Genomic DNA, 23,568 nt, shown 5'->3' with positions numbered 1-23,568 from the left:
AATGGTATTATCTGCCATATGATAGGAAACGAGCTAGTATCTAATTTATTTTGTACTTTCTTCTGAAGCTCATCCATACAATTACATTTTTAGTGCTATTTCTTCTGTAGAGAAGCCAAAGTTTTTAAAAACATGGTAGAGACCTTGCTGGTCTGATACGTTGGAGTTTAGATTCTGTTGTTCTGAACAAACTGACTATGTGTTTAGGAAGTGAGTTTCAATGCACTAGTTTTGTAAATCAGTTTGATACCAAGTTGTATTTGTCTGATATTACCTGTCAATGTACATCCAGGTTCTCTGGATTGTCTCCTGAAGTTACGACTGTTACTCAAAAATACTGGAAGAGTTTGAGATTCATTTTTGAGTACTGCTACCTGCTCTGTTCCAAGTCTTGCATGTATTTTATTTGCAAAGGCCTGTAAACTTGCTAAGTGAATGGTGGTAGATATGTTCCGTTCATTAAGCATTACGCTCTTGATTAGATAAGAGACTCATTTTGAAAGCTGTGCTTCAGTCGTTGTGCTCCAGCATCATGCCTCGTCAGAGTTGATATTCTTGCCCAGAGAAAATAGGACAGTACTAATCATTTTAGCAATAGAATGCATGTGTTGCAGCCACTGCTTAAAAACCAGAATTCAGTCCATTCACACTTCCATCCTTCCTTTTGCATTGTTGGGGAGCCCTGGAGATCTTTATAAAATCATGCTCAATCTGGGTTAATTAGTCCAAGATAAATCCATCCCCTGGTTCTGACCTATCTTGGTAACTCAAATTTTACTGGTTATATGCGATACCTATTGAACGAATAACTTGGCAAACATGATCTATCTGATGAGGCCTACAATTGTGCAAAATTTCAGACTGATCCGATACAAATTGCCACAGATACAGCAAGTTAAAAAGTGCTGAAAATCAACAGATTTGTACTTTTTACTCCAAGTTGCAGCTCACTGTATTATATTTCTTTGAAATTCTGGGAGAAACTACTGATGTACTTTATGTAGGCTTGTTGCAAAGGTATGCCATTTATTGTTTTGGTGAAATTCTGAGCAGTGGTTTAACAGTTACCAAGGCTTTTCTGCCCCATGAAAGCCCATGACAGCAACTGCTGGCAAAGTTATGTTGGGCATGCTCAATTTCATTCTGAAGCTAGAATGCTGCTAGTACTCCAGTGTTTTGAGAAGAATTCCAGTGGTCCTGTCAGCATTCTGACATCAGGGCGGGGAGCGGGGAACCAGGAAACTGTCAACAGAGGTAAGAGTGAGGTAATTTTGGAGGTTGAGGGAATTACTGTCACTGATTGATAGAGTGATGAAGAAAAGGAGGAAAAAGAAAAAAGCTATGCTGCAATCCTGTGCAGGCTTACTCAGAAGCAAGCTTTTTTGAACATACAGGGATATATGTATTCATTTGTACACATCTGCTCAGTTAATGACTTGCTTGTGTGTTTTTATTATTTATTTATTATTAAATTTATTAATCGCCCATCTGGCTGGTCACCCAGCCACTCTGGGCGATGTACAGCATACAATAAAACAGTTTAAAACAATAAAATTCTACAATAAAAACATTTTCTAAAATACCCTAACCCACCCCAAATGCAAACAACAAAAGTGTTGTTTTGTAGTGTTTTCATTTTTTTCAGAATGTAATATATTTCCTTTTTAAAAACCAGGGAAATTCAATGATCAAAAGGCCTGTCAGTTGAAGACTAGAGTTAAAGCTATCTCATGTTGGCTCAAGATCCACAAAGCCAGGAAACTGGAAGCTAAGGCTGATGCCTTAACAGACATGCCCCATGATCAGTAATGGTGTTGTGCAGTGTCACAAATTGTGCTTGTTTACAAGCAACAAACAGGCATGGGTCAACTCACCGGAGGATTCCTCTACCAATACAGTAAGTTTCAGATGTTTCATAAAGCAATACAGGACCAGGACAACGTGGGGCATCTTTTCTGGTCCCAGGCACTCCATCCTCCTCATCTGGATTTGAGCATGAAAGTCATAGGAAATGTGTGGATGCATGGAGTATAAGTTGTAAGCAAGCACTATTTGTGACATTGCACAATGTGATTACTGATCACAGGGCATGTCTGTTAAGGCATATGCCTAAGCTTCTAGATTCCTGGGTTTGTGGTGCTTGAGCCAACATGGGATAGCCTTAACTCTGGTGTTAAATGGGCAGTGGCGTTTGATAATTGAATTATTTATATAATGGCATGATGTGCATGGTACTTTACAGATAAAAAAGGCAGATAAAAAGCTATATTTTAGGAAATTATCTTAACTTTTAATTATTAATAAGAGTGCATGGGATTGCAGCCTTATTCTTCAAGTAAGTGATTCTTTCTTAGGATGTTTACTTATCTACAGCCATAGTCAAACTGAAATCTCTCTCTCTCTCTCTTGTCTCTAAGCAATATAATTTTGCAGTTCATGTGGGCTGCATGACCAAAAGTTTTAGACTTATGTTCCTTGGTAATATAAAGTTCCTAACTGGTTGCAAACCAATATGATGTGATGGTTATATCAACCAGGTAGAATGCGTGCTTGTTTAGGAAATATGCTTCAAATCATTATTTAAACCTATCCATGCTGTGAAAACCAAACAAAGCCTAGGGAGAAGTTTACAATCTAAAATTTGAGGTATACAACAAAAATGCGTGCGGGGGAGGAAAATAGAGGTAAAGATAACGGGATGAATTTTGTGTTCAGTTACATGTGCTTAGTTGTTGTTTATTCTTATTATTTATTTCATTTCTATACTGCCTCATAGCTGAAGCTCTCCAGGTGATTCATACCAATTTAGTTAGGCTTAGTTTTAATAGGGGATGATAATTCAGGTAAGGGCTAAGTCTAAAAGATGGGAGAGTGGGGCTAACAAGTGAAACGCTGAGGACAACGATGTCTTAAAAGTGGAAAATGCAGATTCTAAGTAGTGGACAGAGATGACAAAAGAGTGAAAAATGCTTCTCTAAGAGCCACTTCATTAGGGGTGAGGAAAATGTGGTCCTCCAGATGTTGATGGACTGCAGTTCCTATCAGGCCTAGCCAGCATAGCCAATGGTGAGGGATGATGGGAACTGCAGTTGAGCAACATCTGGAGGGCCACACATTCCCTATCTTTGCACTACAGCAGTGGACTGCAGGACACAGAAGGAGCATGAAGTAGAGTATGAGGAAGGTTGTGTATGTGCTCTGTTGAAGGAGATAAGGTGATGGTTAGGGAGAGGAAGCCTGCATCAGAGAAAGGGAAGGGTAGAGATGGACAGTTTTGTCAGGAAGAAAAGAGCTGAAGGAAGTATAGGATGAGGGAGGGGAAGAGAATGGCAAGAAATGGTATGGGAATGTTTTCAGAGAGGAAGAAGGTGAGGCAGCTATCAAGGTCTGAAATGAGAAAAGGCTGTGGGCAGTATATGCGAGCATGATGGAAATGCAGAGAGGAGTAGAGTAGGACAGAATGAACTTTGAAAGTTGAGAAGCAGTGGGATGGAGATTGGGAGATGGGCTGGAATTAGCACTTGCTCTATGGGGAAAAGTAATTTTCAGGTAGATGTTTGACATAACTTATGCCAACTGCATTTTTTTAGCTTTCTTTGGCAGCCAGTCATTGGCAACACATACTGTTTCCAGTAGGATATGCGCTTTCAAGGAAGGGGTTAAGGGAGACAAATACGTTGGCTAACAAACATGGTGTATTAGAAACTTCTGTTTCTAAATTCACCATATCTAAAACTGACAGCCTCAAAGCAGAGCAGAGTAACATTAGTGCAGTAATGTTTATCTTCCAAAACTCTTTATTGGTTGAATAATTAAATAGCCAGTTAGATTGATATTTGTGTACTGAAAGTTATAATGAAACTATTCAGCCATTTCTATTAAAATATAGCAGCCATTTTTCTCTGGAAGTCTCTTGCATGTATTTCACTTTTTTCAAATGCCTTCTTGTTTTCATGGATAGACATTTAGTTACCATAACAACATTTGTATTCTTTAAATGCATAAATGTTGAGGTTTTTTTCTCTCCTAAGAAGATGAGCAATGTGGCAGATGGTGCATCTTTAAGTTAAAATTCTTATAAAGGAAACGATCTTGTGACATGGAAAACATAGATTCTAAGGAGTGGACTGAAGTGACAAAGAGGAGCTTCTGCAGGAGGAAGGAAACTTTTATAAGAAAGTCATACTTGATCAGATGCTTGGCTTGAGGACCTGGTAGTGATATACACACCTGGATTTGAGGGATGCTAGATGATAAGCCAAGTTAACCAAGTGTGGAGATAAAGAGAGCAGGAAGGCAAAATGCTTCCTGATTGCTGAAGCACTAAGTGTCCATAGTATTTTCCTGGGGATGTTATACTAAACAGCTTCCAGAGCATTTCTGAGTAAGTGCAGAATTTAATACCAGATGCAGAATTCAGCATTCCTGTGAATGTCAGTTTTTCTGATAAGGTTCAGACGATAAGCATTTAAGGAACGTTTCTCTGATCCTTATTGCCGCAAAGACTGACTTAGCATTTTGTGGGCAACATCTAACATCTTTGAAGCCAGAGGGGCATTTCATGGTCAGGGACTGTGGCTTTAGTACTCAGTATAGCTTTTTGCTACCTCTTATGACGAGCAGAAGCAGAATATATCACCTAAAATAAGCAAATATATACAAAGTTGCCTCATTTGCATAATCACACAATTCAGCTTTTCTTGGCATAGAATGTAGGTTAACTTGGCACAGAGTTATGTACATGCACGGAGAGTACATGTAGCCCTGAATGCATAACAAAATAGGTGTCTAATTTTGTAGAAGCAAGCCATCAGCAGCTCTTATTCAAATGCTGAAAATCCTCTCTGGTTAATGAATAACATCCAGGGCAGTGTTCCCATTGACTGTGTCTTCCTTGGGCACTGTAAGGCACCAAATGGCTGACATATCTGTAGTTAGTAGACATACAGGCCTTGATGTTGTTAGATCCAGCTGTGTTGACAAAGCTGATAGAAGGGACAGAGCTGGAACTGAGGTGTGTTTAGTTCCTTGCTGATTCTCCCTTGGGTGGTTGCCTGGAGATAAAGCAAGGTGCTGTTTCAACAAAGTAAGACACACTGCAAGTTCTGCCTTGCTTTCCAGGAAACTGTTTATTTGTAGTCTGTATGTAATATATATATATGGGAAAGCCTATGCTAGTGCAGAAGATTTGGGGGATATGAACTAGAACCTAAATTTTTTTTGTTGCAGCCCCTCACCTCCACCTCCAGTCCAGGGCCCATGCCAAAAGGGGCAGACCCCCTTGTTTTTCGAAGTTATTTTTTTGACCACCACAATGGTAGCATTGAGAGGAACATTCTCTTGGCTACTTTTCTAAGCCAAGCAAGTCAGGTCTGGTTTTTTCTTCTCTGTTCCTTCATTCTCCCCATTTTTGTTTGTGGGTGATACTTTTTGTCTCAGTTGTGTTTTCCTTTTCCTTGGCAGTTTTGTTCTGTGTTCTCAACTACACATCTTATGAAACAATCAACTTTTAAAAAGTGTAAAGCATGAGGTTGCCCATCCAGCCCACAGAAGCTTGGGCTCCCTCTGTGGGCCTGTCCCTAAGCCCTGTCCCCTGGCCTAGAGGCTACTGGGGCTTTGGGAGGAGGTGGGGAGAGGAGTCCCCTTCGTTATCTCTGATCCAAGATAACAAGGGGATTCCCTTGTGTGCCACTCCCCTTCCCAGTGTGCGGGAATTCCAATAAGTCTTGGATGAGTGGGCTCCATTCAGCTTTGCCTGCCCACATTCTCTCCCCAAGAGGAGAAGGTGTTCGGCAAGCAAAGCCCCTTGGCTATGAAATGATCCATCCAGTGTGTTGATCGGGGCTCCTTTGCTGTGCAAAGGACTTACCCAATGGGAGATGTCCTGTGTACAGCAAAGCCAATTCCTGGCCAACATGCCAGGCAGATCACCAGTTGTTGTCTGGGGACCAAACGAAGCCGGGGTGTGTGGCCGTACCTCCTGATGTTATTCAGCCCATGGAGGGTCATCCCCTGCCCAAATTTTGTTGCCTATCCCTAGTATAAAAGTTGCATGGCAAAGTCCTGGTGAAGGATGGCCATGGCTGCTGTCTTTTATGCTTCAGAGAAGAGCACATAGTAGATTTGCATACACTGTCAAAATTTCATCCAGCAGTCTTGTGAAAAGTGTTCTGTCTGTCTTCACACCACACTGTGGGAACTGCCTCTCTTGGTTTCTGAGTCCTTGTCTCAGATGGTTTCAGCGTTGCCCAATTTTATTAGCTCAGTGCCAGTGACCATTCAACCTCGTATCTGAAAATTGATCTCCTTCTGTATCCTCAGTACCAACCACTGCACCTAGGAAATCCTCCACCACAGAGGCCTTGGGTCAGAAGCATGCAGGTTCCAGACACTCTAATCGTGGGGCCATTGGATCAAGGGGGGCTGTTGCCAGGATGTACCCTCAGGCGAGAAGAGCAAATGAAGCATAAGGAAGCACCCTTCACTGCCAAAAGCCCATGGGATGCTGGCCATCATTGACAATGCCCCAGTCCTTTCGCAGCTGCTGTGAGTAGGGATGTATGAAAGTGACTTACCTTTCGCGGATTATGTTGATGGGGGGGGAGGCATTCCGTCCCTCCCCCCGGAATCCTGGCCGGGGGGGGAGGCGCTCCGTTCCTCCCCCTGGAATCCTCGAACGGCTGGCTGTGCTCCGCGGCAGCTCTGCGGAGCAGCCGGCCAGGCCAGGCCAGAGCCGTCTGCAGCTGGATTTCCGGCCGCGGAGTGCTCTGGGTTAAAAACAAACAAACAAACAACCGCGTAAATATTTACGTAGGCTAAAACGGCGAATCAAAAGAGGACGCAAATAGCGCCTGCTACGCTATTTGCGTTCCCCTTTATTTTTGCCGTTACAGTCTACGTAAATATTTATGTAGATTAAGATGGTAAAAAGAAGGAACGCAAATGGCAGCGGCCGTAGCCGCTGCCATTTGCGTATGCGGTTTTTTTTTATAAAATCCACCCAACCATGATAGACTACGTAAAGATTTACGTGGCCTATCACGTCTTTTTTTTCCTTTTTTTTAAAACCCAGTCATGATAGGCTCCGTAAATCTTTACATAGCCTATCGTGTCTTTTTTTTTTTTTTTTACACAAGCCTGGAAATGGCGGCGATGGCAGCTGGTCGGAAGACCGGCCGGAGCCGCCGCCGCCCGGAAGATCTGCCCCAGGTGAGTCTTGTCCCGGGGGGGATCCGCGGGGTGGCAGGGGGGTGGCAGGCCGCTCCGCCACGGAGTTCGGGGGGCCAAATGCACTGGCATTCGGCCTCACCGAGATCCGTGGCAGAATTCTCTGACATCCCTAGCTGTGAGAGGGGTCAGCTGCTGACTCAAAAACTCCACTGGCTGCTTTGAGACTAACAGAGGGATTTCAGGTTGATTTGCAGTAGATGTGAGAACATCAAATTTGTTCTTTTCCCTGTCCCAGTATGCTTGCCACCCTCTCCAAGCCCCCTCAGCAGTTTCATATTCTGTCTTGAGTAATGAAGGGTGTGTGTGACCCCATGGTTAAGAGATCAGGAGTGTTATGCCTGCACTGACTTTGAGTGCTGAAGTGGGGAGTGTTGGAAAGTCTGGTGTGACTTACAGCAGAGTTGCCTTATATAAAGTATGGTAACACAGCATTTATTATTAGAGGGAATAAACACACGCTAAACCCAGTTCAGGAGACGTGCAAATCAACTTACTTTATTAGTGCTGTTATACACATCGCCGAAGAAGGCTGTCTAATACTGTTCAACTACAAGCACCCCCTAAAGCTGGGTGCATGGGTGTAAGTGCAGGAAACAAGTAATACAGTTACTTGTTTCCCTTGGAGAGAGCATATGATGCCTCTTGCAGAGTTGAAGAGGAAGAGAGTAGGAGAAAGGAACCAGTCAAGTTACAGGACAGCAAGGGGATAAACAAGACAAGCAGCTGATACAACAAATTCTCTATCGTCCCCCAGTGCATGCGGAGTTGTCCTGTTATCCAACAGGGAGGACATTCAAATGAAAGGAACGAAGTGGTCACTAGGGGAATCTGATAAAAAAATTTACTGAAGTCAGATTTTAAATCCGGGTTTACAAACTGATCTCTGTTCTAAAATGAACAGAAATCACGAAACGGGTTCTGTTAATACCCTTTTGAGCTCATATATTAATTGTATATGCCAAGAACAATGGCCTGTTCCCACCATGAGACTAGTCCTGGGTGTCACGTCCTGAGCATCCACCTGGAATAGTGTCTTATCTGCCAGCTCCTTGGCCCTTTTCCTGAAGGCCATGCACAGTCCCTGATAATTGGGAAACACATAACAGCTGAGTCTGGTGGGAAGATCCAACCTCTTCTGGGCTAAGGTGGTCCCTTTGGGGGCTGAGCTGGTGATTGGCTAAGGGAAATCTGCCCTAGGTTGCTGGGCCTGGGCCTTAAAAGGAGGTCGAGGTGTGTCTCCCTTCGTTATGGTGATCTTGGACCTGCTGTCAGCTGGACGCTATCCTGAGGTGCTAGGTATGTGGAAGGATAGGCTAGCCAGTTTGGTTATTTTGCTTGGGGGTGTGGTATAAAGGCTCTCTATGTATGCTTTGGTTTTCCTTGCAAGTTTTCAGCTTTGTAATCCTCTGTACAACCTACCACCTCTAATTCTCCCTTTCCCTCTATCCCTTTCCCTATAATAAACAGTTATCCAACTCCAAGTTGGTCTGATCCTTTTCTATTCAATCTCAGTGCTAAATTCAGTGCCTCTTGGCAAGAGAGGGAGGTTACTGGGTGTATTTTGGGGCTTGAGGCCAAGTTTGGCCTGTCCTACCTTGCAGGGATGTTGGAGTTAGCTCCAGCATTCCTTCACAGTATAGAACTGTTATCTCATCTCAATACATTCTGATTAGTTTTGTAATGCTTTGGAACAGGTACGAAGTCCAAATCCTATCAGTCTCTTTGTCCTGGGTTTTGATACTTTGAGTGAGAATATTGTCACTTGATGTCTAGCCCCCTTTTTTCATTTAATCATCACAGTCTTTTTCTGTTTAATTCTGCACTGTTGTCCTTCTGTTAGAGAAACAATTTAAATAGCAATAACATGGTTACTCCAGGGTGTCAGGAGAATTAGGCTTAAAAATTTTATTTTTTTATTTATTAAATTTATTAATCGCCCATCTGACTGGTCACCCAGCCACTCTGGGCGATGTACAACCCCCATAAAACAATTTAAAACAATAAAATTTTACCATAATTTTTTTTTTTTAAATACCCTAACCCACCCCAAATGCCTGCCTGAACAACCACGTTTTTAATGCACGACGGAAGCTCATTAAAGAGGGGGCATGACGGAGTTCCCTAGGGAGGGAGTTCCACAGAGTGGGGGCCACCACAGAGAAGGCCCTCTCCCTCGTCCCCACCAGTCTAGCTGTCCTGGCTGATGGGACAGAGAGAAGGCCATCTGAGGCTGATCTTGTTAAGCGGCCTGTCTGGTGTTGCTGGAGGCGCTCCTTAAGATAGGCTGGGCCGGAACCATATAGGGTTTTAAAGGTCAAAACCAACACCTTGAATTTGGCCCGGAAAACAACTGGTAACCAGTGCAACTCCTTCAGCACTGGAGTGATGTGATCTCGCCGGCGGCTGCCTTTAATCAGGCGAGATAAAATGTCATGTTATGTTTAGGATTTAAAAAATGCACAGTTTCAATGCATTCTCTTGTTACCTGATTTCACAGTGAGTTTGCATTTTGAATTGTAATCTCAGTAACATTTTATATATACCAAACAAATCCGCATATTTCTCAATGCCAAGCAAAATTAATGTGATTTTAATGCTGCTTGTGGGTTATGTTTACATACGTTTCAGCACTGAGGTATAAATACTTAATAGGTTTCTAAGGGACATAAACCCAAATAAATAATTTTAAAATTCTTGTCTAAGATGCCTTCAACTTTCAGTTGTGTTTTGTTGTTGATGGATGATCATCTCTTCAGCATATTCATAATGGTCTCTGAAAGCTGGGTTGCTTTTTTATACATTTTGTCCTGCCTTAAGCAATGAAAGTGAACCTGTGGAAACATCTTCATACACCAGATGTATTGCTTGTATTTGTTTTGCATGGTTCAAGACAAAGAGAATTGTGTTTTTTAAAGCTCACGTTTATGCATAGCACAAAGTATTCCCTTTTACCTGTGGAGAGAAGAATAAGGTTATAATGCTATGGTGCATTCATTTCAGTTTGCTTCTCAGTGACAGGCTAAATATTCCATAATTCATTTACATGCTTCTGTTTATACTCCTAGGACTTACACCAGATTTTAAGGAATGCATGGATGAGAGCCCCAAAGTTCAGTTTCCCAGTTTGCAATGTATATGCTTTACATTGTGATGCATTCACTTTGATTAATGAGAATTTCTGTATGTTAAATTGTATGAAGAATCAAGTGGAGTTGTCTTCCAAAAAGTGCTAGGGAATTGTGTATCAGCGAGCCAATCCACTGCTGAGCACTGAATTAATGGGCCATCCTACTCCCTTGTTTCTTTCTAGCTCTCTGTCTGTCTATACATACACAAGTGTACACACACAAAAACATATTTCTCTCTCTGTCTCTGTCTCTCTCTCACCAACACTAAGACTACGCACAAAACAGAGATGTTGAGAATGATGTTCCCACCCTCAAAATCCATTTAAATAAATCCTAAATCAATTTAAACTTGGTGGCAGTACTCAGTGCATAACATTATAGCCTGTTTTTGCTAGCTGTACCAAAAATCTGAGAAGGAAGGTGAAGGGAAACTAAGAGGAGGGAATTGTGTGTGATTGCATGGCAAAAAGGTAAGTCTCTCCTAAAGCTTCCTATTTACCTGGAAGCAATACGTAATGATTGGTAGTTGCCAGGCTATCACATGCTTGGTTTTCCTGTAGTTTGCTTCCCCTCCATTTCCAGCTTAACAATTTTTAGTTCAACCAGCAAAGCTTCATCTACATTAAAAGCTGTGGTAGTAAAAGTGCCAGAAGGATCCTGCGTTATCAAGAGGCACCAATTCTTTTTAGGATTCAGAATACAATGAGCACACTAATGGGTGAAGGCTAAAGATTTTATTAAACAGGAGCAAATTAACAATTCAGAAGAAAGCAAAACATTACGGAGAAAGATTATAAGCTTACAGTTGCTGGGGAATCCCATCAAAATATGGCAGTGGACGTGACTCCTGGCCGTATGCAGCACCTTTCCAGATCGGCCTGTGTTGAGATCCCACCATGGGAATGACTCAGAGATTCATATATGCTATTATACTCATAGTAACCCCACCCCTATTCTGGACATAGTGCAGTGATTTTGGGAATGCTTGGCAGTAAGCCAGCATAGATAACTCCACTCCTGCTACTCTGGCTAACCTTAAGATCTCACCACAGGCTTACCTACTAGCCTCTCAAGTTGTTCAGTCTCAAACAGGTAACTGACTCTGGGAAGAAGCAGCATAGCTAACCACTAAAAGCAATGGGCCCAACTGAAAGTCTAGGCATGGAAGGAGCAGTTGTTGTACAGCACTAACTCCTCAGAATAACAACTGTCTTCTGCAATTCCACCATAGACCCCCATCATGATCCCTGGGGCCACCTGGGAGTCTTCAGTGGGCTGTTTCAATTCACAGCCCTATTGCATATATTTTGGCTGTTTAGCAAAGGCTGTATATAATGACTGTTCTTGTAAGAATTGCTTTGAGAGCCTGACAACAGGTTCTTTCCTTCCACTTAGGGTCTGGTAAACAAGAGATACACAAGAGTACCTATAATACTACAGTTCAATCTAACAATCTTGTTTCAAAATGAAAGTAGTATTAGGGGGATGTGTGATTATTTGCACTGCTGGGGAGGAGGTAGAGGGATGGACCTACACCCACTCTTCACACGATGCAAATAATATGTACAAATACATGCCCGATACTGCAGTGTCGATCTTCAGGCAACTATATGCATATTGAAGAGTCCAGGATATAGGTTTTTCTAAAACAAATGGAATAGTCATTTAGAGTAAAATACTTCTACCCTCTATGTCCTCGGGCCAGGATGGTATAGAAGGGGGTGCCAAGGGCTCCCTCTGAAGTGGGGTACCTGTGACCTGTTTGAATCCAACTCCTCCTTGGTGTCACGTGGATCCTCAGAACCAGGGGACATTACACACTCAAACTGGTTTGAACACTTCCTAGAAATGCAGCGCTTCTCTTATGTAGACTTGACTTTTTTCTTCTTAGTTTGACCTTTTTGTTGTTGTCTCCACAGTTGATTTTCTCCTAAACATTTTGTAATAGTGACATATTTTTCTCTGTAGGTTACACATTTCAGTGTGTAGATGCTGAAGCTAAAGTCCATGAATTTGCCAAGATGCCATGAAACTGTAGTAGGTGTTTCTTTCCTAATTTACCTCTTAAGTTTTATTTGCCAGCTCTGTATGTGTACATGTGAAATCTTTCAGCTTCATTCATAGTCTATGGTTGATTTTATTGCTGTATGCTGTGCTACTGGGTTATAGAACATCCCTCTTTATTTTGCCTATTTATGCATTTTAGATTGGTTCAATTTAAATCTGGACATCTGAAATAAAATCTAGGCTCATCAAGCAGAAAGTTGATTAATTTCACCTTCTGTCAAATAACACATTGCTCAGGCAGTTCACTTGAAATGCAAATCTCCTTTTATTTTTAGCAGACAATTAATCCCTCACAGGAGCATGTGGGTGTAATTGTTGAATGTAGCAAAGGACTGCTATTAAGCCAACTGCCACAGCAGGTGTTGGGTGGAATCTCCTTTAGCTCTTACCAACTAATAAGTGCTGCTTTTCCATTATAAAGATAGAAGAGTGAAGCTGTTCCTAAAGCAGTTGTGGCCCTACAGATGTTGGACTACAACTCCCATCACCCCTGATCATTCCCGATGCTGACTGGGGCTGATGGGAGTTGCAGCCCAACAACATCTGGAGGGCCACAGGTTTCTCACCCGTGCTCTAAAGGAAGGTGTTTCATCTACGTTTCCTCTCCTTTTATTTTGATTGTTTTGGAGAAGTTCCTCTTTCTACCTTCAGATTCTGAATTTTCCTGTTCCTTCAAGGTCCGTGTGAGATACTCTCTTGATTCCACTTCATAGTGCTTCTGCTTTTATGAAAGGCTAATTAGTTTGTAGGTAAAATTGGGACAATTGATTCTGAAGAAGGGACTCAGGTGACCTATAAAAGTGATCTGAAGTGTTTAGAACAGAGACTAAAGGAGGGTTAGATGCATCAATGTCAGAAGGATGAAGTTGCCTTGCTTTCCGAGTGTTGGAGTTATCTTCTCTAAGCTGCTTCCCATGTACTTCCTTCAGTGTGCTTTGTATAACTCTGGCTTTTAACTTGAGTACATGTTATGTCTCAATATGCACTACTATGCTTAGAACTATCAGAATTTAATTGGGTTTGTCCTCTGTGTCAAAATATAGAGCTTCAGCGGAAAGGAGGAACTTCAGCAAAATAACTAGCTGATTTACTGAAATTCTGAAGTGGCTTTCCACCATTTTTCTTTTGACCCAGTTAAGGGTCTTGATACTCTGTAAGCTGTGCTGCCATCCCTGTCATGCCATTTCTGATGACCCCTCCAGTGCTGCTGTTGCTTCTTTACATCAGATGTGTTGTTTCAGCCAGTCACATTACATGTTGATGTACCGTTACAGCCCAAAGTGGTGTAGTGTATAGTAATTGCAGCCAAGCATGTTTTTTATCCTGTCCTAAAATCTTTCCAAAAAGTGTCCACAACAAAAATTGCTGCAGTAAAAGATATCACCTATATGGACTTTGAGGATCTGGTGTAGAAGCTGCACTTTAAACTAAACTTAAATAAGCTGACCTTCGTTTGGAAGGGGTATGTTATTTTGTTTTTTTCCCCAAATGTGTGCAAGAACATCTCATATGTCTCTCCAGAACATATGGGCTATGCTCCCAACTCAGGATGGGAGGCAGATATTTAGAAAAATAGAAAGACCATGTCTATGAGCAATCTGCCTTTTCCTTGTTTTTTTTTAGGTAAATAGCAGGCAGGTGTGTGTGTGTGTGTGTGTGAGAGAGAGAGAGAGAGAGAGAGAGATCCAGATTGTGACCACAGAGTGGGGGGATTTAACCGTTTGGCTCCTAATCAAGATCTCCTCTCTCCCTTCCCCCCACTCCCAATGAGAATAGTAACTCCAGCCCAGGTGGAGGGGAGAGATCCTGTTCTGGCACCATAGTAGAGGCAAAGCGTTAGAGGCAAAGGGTTAAATCTCTCTCTCTCTCTCTCTCTCTCTCAACACACACACACACACATGGTGGTTCCTGTCCCCCACATCCCTCCACCATTGGCTGCTGTTGACTTTCAAGAAAACAATCACGCAACCAGCAGTTGTGTGATTCTCATCATGTCTAGTTTGGCCCTCAGTATGAATCATATAGAACAGCTTGTGTGTACCCGCCCCACCCCTTCATGGATCACTGCCTTGTTGTGGCGAAGGGGTTGCGTAACTCAGTGAAGCCATCAACTATGCCGTGCAGGGCCACCCAAGACAGACAGGTCATGGTGGAGAGTTCTGACAAAATGTGGTCCACTGGAGAAGGAAATGGCAACCCACTCCAGTATTCTCTCCAAGAAAACCCCATGGAACGTATCACAAGGCTAAAAGAGATGACGCCGGAAGATGAGCCCCTCTGGTTGGAGGTGTCCAATAAACTACTGGGGAAGAGCAGAGGGTATTTCCAAGTAGCGCCAGAAAGAGTGAAGCGGCTGGGCCAAAGCCAAAAGGACACTCAGCTGTGAATGTGTCTGGTGGTGAAAAGAAAGTCCGATGCTGTAAAGAACAATATTGTTTAGGAACCTGGAATGTCAGATCAATGAATCAAGGTAAGCTGGAGGTGGTCAAACATGAGATGGCAAGACTGAACATCGACATCTTGGGAATCGGCGAACTAAAATGGACAAGCATGGGCGAATGTAATTCAGGTGACCATCATATCTACTACTGTGGGCAAGAATCCCTTAGAAGAAATGGAGTAGTACTCATAGTCAACAAAAGGGTGGGAAAAGCAGTACTGGGGTACAATCTCAAAAACGATAGAATGATCTCAGTACGAATCCAAGGCAAACCATTCAACATCACAGTAATTCAAGTCTATGCCCCAACCACTGAGGCCGAAGAAGCTGAGGTTGATTGGTTCTATGAAAACCTACAACCCCTGCTAGAACTAACACCAAAAAAAGATGTCCTCTTCATCAGAGGGGATTGGAATGCTAAAGTAGGAAGTCAAGAAATCACCGGGATAACAGGCAAGCATGGCCTTGGTGTACAAAATGAAGCAGGGCAAAGGCTAATAGAGTTTTGCCAAGAGAACACGCTGATCATAGCAAACACTCTTTTCCAACAGCACAAGAGACGACTCTACACATGGACATCACCAGATGGTCAATATCGAAATCAGATTGATTATGTACTAAACCACTAAACCATTCAGGTATGACCTAAATCATATCCCTTATGAATACGCAGTGGAAGTGAGGAATAGATTTAATGGATTAGACTTGATAGACAGAATGCCTGAGGAACAATGGACAGAGGTCCGTAACATTGTTCAGGAGGCAGCAACTCAATCCATCTCAAAGAAAAAGAAATGCAAGAAAGCAAAGTGGCTGTCGGATGAGGCTGTACAAGTAGCTGAGGAAAGAAGGGAAGCGAAAAGCAAGGGAGAAAGGGGAAGATATATCCAACTGAATGCAGATTTCCAGAGAATAGCAAGGAGAGACGAGAAGGCCTTCTTAAAGGAACAATGCAAAGAAATCGAGGAAAACAATAGAATGGGTAATACTAGAGATCTTTTCAAGAAAATCGGAGATCTCAAGGGAATGTTTTGTGCAAAGATGGGCATGATAAAGGACAAAGAAGGCAGGGACCTAACAGAAGCAGAGGAGATTAAGAAGAGGTGGAAAGAATACACAGAAGAACTATACAGGAAAGATCTTAATGTCCCTGATAGCCATGATAGTGCGGTCACTGAACTTGAGCCGGACATCCTCGAGAGTGAAGTCAAGTGGGCCTTAGGAAGCATTATTAACAACAAAGCTAGTGGAGATGACAGTATTCCAGCTGAGCTATCTAAAATTCTAAAAGATGATGCTCTTAAAGTGCTGCACTCAATATGCCAACAAATTTGGAACACTCAACAATGGCCACAAGACTGGAAAAGGTCAGTTTACATTCCAGTTCCAAAGAAAGGCAATGCCAAAGAGTGTTCAAACTACCGCACAATTGCTCTCATTTCACATGCCAGCAAGGTGATGCTCAAAATCCTACAAGCTAGGCTTCAGCAGCATGTGAACCGAGAACTACTGGAAGTACAAGCTGGGATTCAAAGAGGCAGAGGAACTAGAGATTAAATTGCCAACATTTGCTGGATCATGGAGAAAGCAAGAGAATTCCAGAAAAACGTCTATTTCTGCTTCATTGACTACGCTAAAGCCTTTGATTGTGTGGATCACAACAAACTGTGGCAAATTCTTAAAGAGATGGGAGTACCAGACCACCTTACCTGTCTCCTGAGAAACCTGTATGAGGGTCAAGAAGCAACAGTAAGAACCGGACATGGAACAACCGATTGGTTCAAAATTGGGAAAGGAGTACGACAAGGCTGTATATTGTTGCCTGGCTTATTTAATTTATATGCAGAGTACATCATGAGAAATGCGGGGTTGGTTGAATCACAGGTCAGAATTAAGATTGCTGGGAGAATTATCAACAACCTCAGATATGCAGATGATACCACGCTAATGGCAGAAAGTGAAGAGGTTCTAAAGAGCCCCTTGTTGAGGGTGAAAGTGGAGAGTGCAAAAGCTGATTTGAAACTCAACATTAAAAAAACTAAGATCATGGCATCTGGCCCCATCACTTCCTGGCATATAGAAGGGGAAGAAATAGAAGCAGTGACAGATTTTACTTTCTTGGGCTCCAAGATCACCGCAGACGGTGACTGTAGCCATGAAATTAAAAGACGCTTGCTCCTTGGGAGGAAAGCTATGGCACACCTAGACAGCATAGTAAGAAGCAGAGACATCACCTTGCCAACAAAGGTTCGTATCATCAAAGCTATGGTTTTCCCAGTAGCAACGTATCGCTGTGAGAGCTGGACTATAAGGAAGGCTGAGTGCCGAAGAATTGATGCTTTTGAACTGTGGTGCTGGAGAAGACTCTTGCGAGTCCCCTGGACTGCAAGGAGGTCAAATCAGTCAATTCTAAAGGAAATCAACCCTGACTGCTCATTGGACGGACAGATACTGAAGCTGAAGCTCCAATATTTTGGCCACCTAATGCGAAGAGAAAACTCCCTGGAAAAGACCCTGATGCTGGGAAAGATTGAAGGCAAAAGGAGAAGGGGACGGCAGAGGATGAGATGGCTAGATAGCATCACGGATGCAATGAATATGGACTTGAGCACACTCCGGGAAAGAGTGGAGGACAGGAAGGCCTGGCGTGCTATGGTCCATGGGGTCACGAAGAGTCGGACACGACTTAACAACTGAACAACAACAACAACCCGCCCCTCCCTAGTTTAGCTGGTGCTGTGATTTGTCTCCTGCTAGATACTTTTCTTGGTCTTCAAAGTCATGTATTTCACTACACCAGAAAAGTTGCCTTGTAGTATCCTCCACTGCACACCCTGTGGGTAAAGCAAAGTGGCTCCTCACTCAGATTGATGACATATTTGTCTCCCAGAGACTTAAGTATCTGTCTCCAACTGACATAGGCATCACTCATGGTGATGTTTCTTATGGGCAGTTTTGCATGGAGGCTAGGTCAGGTGATCTATGATCCTCATTAAGATCCCTCACCCCATTTGATCTAGGGAAAAAGACAGTGTGTTTCCCCGAAGCATCTGCTTTAAAAATTCAAAAGGAGGATGAAATCTCTAGATTAATGATTCTCTCCATAAGATGGAAAACCCCAGTGTTGGATAGGATGATGACTAAGTTTAATTGCTGTGTTGGCTTAATTTCACCTGCTTCAAACCACCTTTTATTCAGTTCCCATCTACAAATATGTGCTGACTACTTCCAAACAGGAACTGTTACTTCTAAATGGGCTGTTAAAGGCAAGTGGAAGGAACCAGCTAGATCTTCTGGAGTCAGTAAACTCACTCTAAAGTTTTACCTTTTCTGTAGTTTCAAGACGAGCGTGCTTTCTTTAGTCAAAGTAGACATAGCTGCTCAATTCTACTAAAGGACACTACTACCCGGTTTGCATGTAACAACTACCCATGGGCTGTTTAAACCACGGGTAGTTGGGACCATGCAGGAGTGAGTGAGTGTGCTGTCTCCTGGCCACTGACATCTGAACCTGGTACTCTGGGTTGTTGTGGGAGAAACAACCCAGACTTTTAACCCAATAATAAACCATGGGTTGAAAAGCTGGATTGTTCTCCCACAAAAAAAGAGTACCGGGTTCAGACATCACAGAGTACACCTCAGAAATAGGATGTTCCTGGATTGTTTAACAAAAAGGAAATGGAAAGTGGTCAGGAGGCAGCACACTTGCTTGCTCTGATGCATTCCCAACTAGCCATCGTTATGTGCGAACACCTTCCAGAGAATGTATTACAGCCACATCTAATGGAAAGGCTGTTACAATCTTGGTTTGATAATCTCAGGCATCTAGTCTGTTTCAGGGCCAAATTCAAAGTGCTGGTATTAACTTTTAAAGCCCTAAACAGCTTGGGGCTAGGTTACTGAAGAATTGTCTCCTCCCATATATACCTGCCTGGATCCTATGATCACCTTCAGAGGCCTTCTTCTGGGTGCTCCCATCAAATGAGGTAGCTACTAAGGAGAGGGCCTTTTCAGTGGTGAAACCCAGTTGTGGGAGGCCCTCCCCAGTGGGTCTCACCTGGCATCTACACAATTTTCTCCACCTCCATTTTCATGTAGTCACCCCCCCTTTTTAAGGGGGAGACAAATTATAAATATGCATAAAATAATATTAGAGGAAAATAAACATTTTAAATGTTATTTGTACTAATACTGAAATGGTCCTGATATGCAAACAATATGTATTTCTCAATGAATAACTTTTGTCACAGCGCTACCAATGCGTTCCATTGTTTCTTTTCTGTAGGAACACATTAAAAATCTTTTGTACATTTTGTTGTGCTCTTCCAGAATGGTACGATACACCATTTGTACTTTCTGGATTTTGCAAAAACATGGTTGTGTTTGGTTGTGCTTGGTTTCCTGTTGGTGAACAGGAAATTTCACTCACTGTGCTCACTAAGCAAGCCTCAAAGAAAGACAGATAACTGTGATGTCTTATCACAACCACCATGGCCGATTCCTGTTTTGGGGGGCATGGCCAAATTGGAACTTCCAGCCTTTATTTCAGCTGTGTATTGGCATATTTCAGCAAAAAAAAAAAAGGGGGGGGGGAAGAATAGCAACTGAATTATAAACACTTTCCAAAGAGAATACTTTTTTTAAAGAAGAAATTTATTTTTTATTTGTAGTATCTCACAAAATATGATTGTCCACAGACAAAGGATCACAAGCTAATCTTGCTCATCAGCAAATTCAGGATGGGCAGCAGTATTAAGCCTCTTTGGTTCAGCAATCTCTTTCACTGGAATTCTTCCATGGGTTTTTTTCTGCACAGGATAATCCTGTGTACAAGAAAGCTGGTGTACCTTTAGAGACAGTCTTTTTTCTTTTCCTACTTATCTGTTCCATATTTTGAGGTGAGAACATAAACTGTACTTTCTGGAGTGGAAAAGAAAATAATGATGACAACTCACATATAAAGACCCAGGGTTTGATGCAAACCTGTCAACTTGCTGAAGGACCTGCTTCGATCAGTTCACAGCTCCCCAAGCACTGGGAACCCCTCTGGAACAGATTTCTGGGCAGTGCAGAGGGCTGCAGAAGGGGAGATAGAAAGTCCATTATATTTCATCCCCAGTTAGCTGGTGTATATGGAGTTAATTAACTTAAACATGTTCTGTTTAAACCTTTACAGTTTTAAAAGTTCATTAACTAAGATCCAAAAGATGGGTGGATACAGATAACCAGACATCTGCTTCTAATATGTGATAAAATTATCCTTTCTACTTGGTAGGAATAATAGACAACCAGCTCATGAAGTAGTTAGGTGCACAGTGGTAAGTGATAGGATGGATATAGACAGTGTTGCTGAATATCTAATTTGATAATTTGATCAGGAAAGTTGCTTGCACTTTTTTTTTTTGGCAGTTTGGCAGATAGAAGAGTACAAAATACATGTATAGTGCAGCAGTTGAGAGAACACGTGTGTGGGGGAAATAGCTGGATTTCCATTTAAAATGCAGATACTGAGGCCTAATTCTTTCCCAGTAGCTTCTCTTTTTTAAGGTAAAGGTATCTATTTCTGTACATATGCATCTTTATGTAAAGTGTATATTTTATATTTTCCTCTCTTTACCCAAGTAAAAAACGGTAATACAAGAAGCTACTCTCGGATATATTTAGAGGACTTACTGCTTTGGAATACATTAGTGTGAAAGATACAAGTCAGTTTTTAAGTATAGCTATACGGGTATAGTTTTGGGCCAGGGGTGCCTGCTCTTAAATAAAGTAAGTATAAGTGTGTGATGTGTTGTGGACCTGATTCTTGCAAATCTTGGTCACAAAATGCCATCACCATTCTTGCCCTTGCAATCAAATGTCACACCATGGTGCAATTAAAAAGATCAGTCAGATCATTCTTGGCATCATGAAATATTTGGCTGCTTTGAAAATAATAGGTGGTCAATTCAGCTGATGCCATTTGATCAACTAGTTGACCAGCAGCCTTACTTTGTGCTTTGCAAAATCCACTCAGCTGAATGGTTTTCCTTTCTACATACAGATGCCTATGCAGTTTAGTGCTGTCTTTAATTTCCACAGAAATTATAAAAGTATCTGTGACAACTTGAAACAAATTTTGAGGGAGATCAACTATGTTTTTTTTACTTCCTTTGTTTACAGATAGTCTCTCTACAGATTAAACATATAATTTAGTTTTATTTTTGTATGAACATGACATGTCAGGAAAGTACAAATTATCACAAAGTTGGTGTAATTTATACCCTCTCAGCATCTAGACTCTGAAATGAAGAGCAAACCTCCACATTGTGGAGCAGTATGTTTACAAATGAACCAAATAGGTTTTTCATCTCTCTGCAGTTTTATATTTACCTTGCAATACTGTAATGCTTTTGGGGGTATACATCAATTGATGGTAATGGCAATTGCCTTAGTGTGACTGGATATATTTTTTTAGTGCGCAGTGTGTTATGGAACCTGGATTGCATTGGAAAGATCTGGCTTAAGCAATCTTAAACTATTGGATAAGTTCCATATTCAATGTTTTTAATATCTCACATGAGGAGTTCTCATCTCCTACCACCATAGTGAATGTTGTCAGCCACTGCAGGGCTGCAAGCATGGGAGCAAGCTCTCTTATTTATCCATAGGACAAATAGGATACACTGCATGATGCTATAGTGATAGTCAAATGTAAACCAAAAATGGGGTCTGTAACGTGTGTCATCTTTTCTATATGGAGTGGTGCAAACGTGGAAAATGAAATGAAATAAAATCCTCCAAACCTGCCACTTCCCTGCATTTTTTTCCCTGAAACAACATAAGAACAGCCCTGCCCTGCTGGATCAGACCAAAGGCCTATCTAGTCAAACATCCTGTGGCCAACCAGGTGCCTATGGGAAGCCCACAAGTAAGACGTAATTACAGTAGAATGCTCCTGCTCATGTTCCACCAAAGCTGGCATGCTGTCTCTGATCTTCAAGGTAGCGTATGGCCATCATAACTAGTACACATTGATAGGGTTCAGAGGAGGGCAACAAAGATGATCAAGGGACTGGAAACAAAGCCCTATGAAGAGAGACTGAAATAACTGGGCATGTTTAGCCTTGAAAAGAGAAGACTGAGGGGAGATATGATAGCGCTCTTCAAGTACTTAAAAGGTTGTCATAGAGAGGAAGGCCAGGATCTCTTCTCCATCATCCCAGAGTGCAGGACACGGAATAATGGGCTCAAGTTACAGGAAGCCAGATTCCTGCTGAACATCAGGAGAAACTTCCTGAATGTTAGAGCAGTACAACAATGGAACCAATTACTTATGGAGGTAGTGGGCTCTCCCACTCTGGAGGCATTCAATGAAGGCTGGACAGCCATCTGTCAGGGATGCTGTGACTTGGATTCCTGCATTGAGCAGGGGGTTGGACTTGATGGCCTTGTAGGCCCCTTCCAACCCTACTATTCTATTATTCTATTCTATGATAGCCTTAGCCTCTATGAATTTGTTTAATCTCCTTTTAAAGCCATCTAAGTTGGTGGCTGTCACCGCCACATATTGTTATAGCGAATTCTACAGTTTAGCTATACATTTTTATCTGTCCTGAATCTCCCACCATTCAGCTTTGTTGGATGACCCCAGGTTCTAGTATTATGAAAGAGGAAGAAAAACATCTCCCTATCCACTTTCTTGACACCATTCTTAGTTTTATACACATCTGTCATGTCACCTTTCCCTTTTTTCTCAAATAAAAAGCCTCAAATGTTGTAACCTTCCTCATAGGGGAGTTGCCTCCTTAGCACCACAATTAATTGATTAAAAAGTTAAGCTAACAGTGTGGTGTAGTGACTAGAGTGTTGGGCTGGGAGCCGGGAGATCTGGGTTCTAGTCCTCACTCAGCCATGGAAGCTCACTGGGTGACTTTGGGCCAGTCACAGACTCTCAGTCCAACCTACCTCACAGGGTTGTTGTTGTGAGGATAAAATGGAGAGGAGGAGGATAATGTAAGCCACCTTGGGTTCCTTGCAAAAGGAAAAAAGGCGGGGTATAAATGCAATAAATAAATAAATAATAAACCCCATGAGCTCTAAGCCAACCTGTTTACCATAACAGCCTCATGTCTGTCTTTTTTGGGGAAGGGGTTTTTTTTAGGCCAAGTGGGCTTATAAAATTTATGGATTTCTCTGTAGAAAGAGTTAAACTTGATTTTTATAGAACTGTTATCATGTGATTTATATAAGAAACTGCAATCAAAAAAATAGTGTGGAAGGCTGATTAAGCTGTTTGATGCAAAGGAACTGGCATACGCCTACACATGTACTGTAGGTAATTTGCTTGTGAGGATTTTGAATTTAAATCAAGTTGTTTATGTAATTATTTATATAATATATACAAAAACCAGAAATGCAGGCAAGAACATATGTGAATAGTTTCTATTACTGGCCATAATTAATGAGGAAAGCAGAACATTCAGAAGAAACTATCCACTGGCACTTACCCGGGATTGTGGCTAACTGCTTCCTAGTTAAAGAAAAGGGTTTGTCAGTATTGAAGGTTGCTCCTGACTAGTAGTGTTGCCATATTCTTCCCAAAATGGAATGTGGTATAGATTTATAGCTTCATCTAGGTAAATCTTATCTGTGGAATCTATAGAGAGCCCCCCTTGCGTTCCAGCTGGTACCTTTGTGGCTGCAGGCATTTACAGAGCACTT

At 42.0% G+C, this 23,568-nt stretch overlaps 1 protein-coding gene across 6 annotated transcripts in view; it reads left to right on the top strand.

The window, feature by feature from the left end:
- Window positions 1–23,568, top strand: part of SIPA1L1 (signal induced proliferation associated 1 like 1) — a 257,448-nt gene that overhangs the window by 114,822 nt on the left and 119,058 nt on the right. For 3 of the 6 annotated variants that reach the window (XM_084847797.1, XM_084847814.1, XM_084847829.1), the window contains one exon: window positions 12,327–12,395. The exons of 2 other annotated variants lie outside the window; for them this stretch is intronic. The gene's annotated coding sequence lies outside the window, so the exon portion shown is untranslated. Of the gene's footprint in view, window positions 1–6,321; window positions 6,547–12,326; window positions 12,396–23,568 lie in introns of all 6 variants that reach the window. One more of the 6 variants, XM_084847806.1, reaches the window with a different exon arrangement.

Source organism: Heloderma suspectum, chromosome 1, assembly GCF_057233095.1.
Source record: "Heloderma suspectum isolate Gila_16-S chromosome 1, 16-S_ref, whole genome shotgun sequence".
NCBI classification, from domain to species: domain Eukaryota; kingdom Metazoa; phylum Chordata; class Lepidosauria; order Squamata; family Helodermatidae; genus Heloderma; species Heloderma suspectum.
The sequence above is the reverse complement of the archived record's forward strand: the minus strand, read 5'-3'. Positions and strand labels throughout refer to the sequence as shown.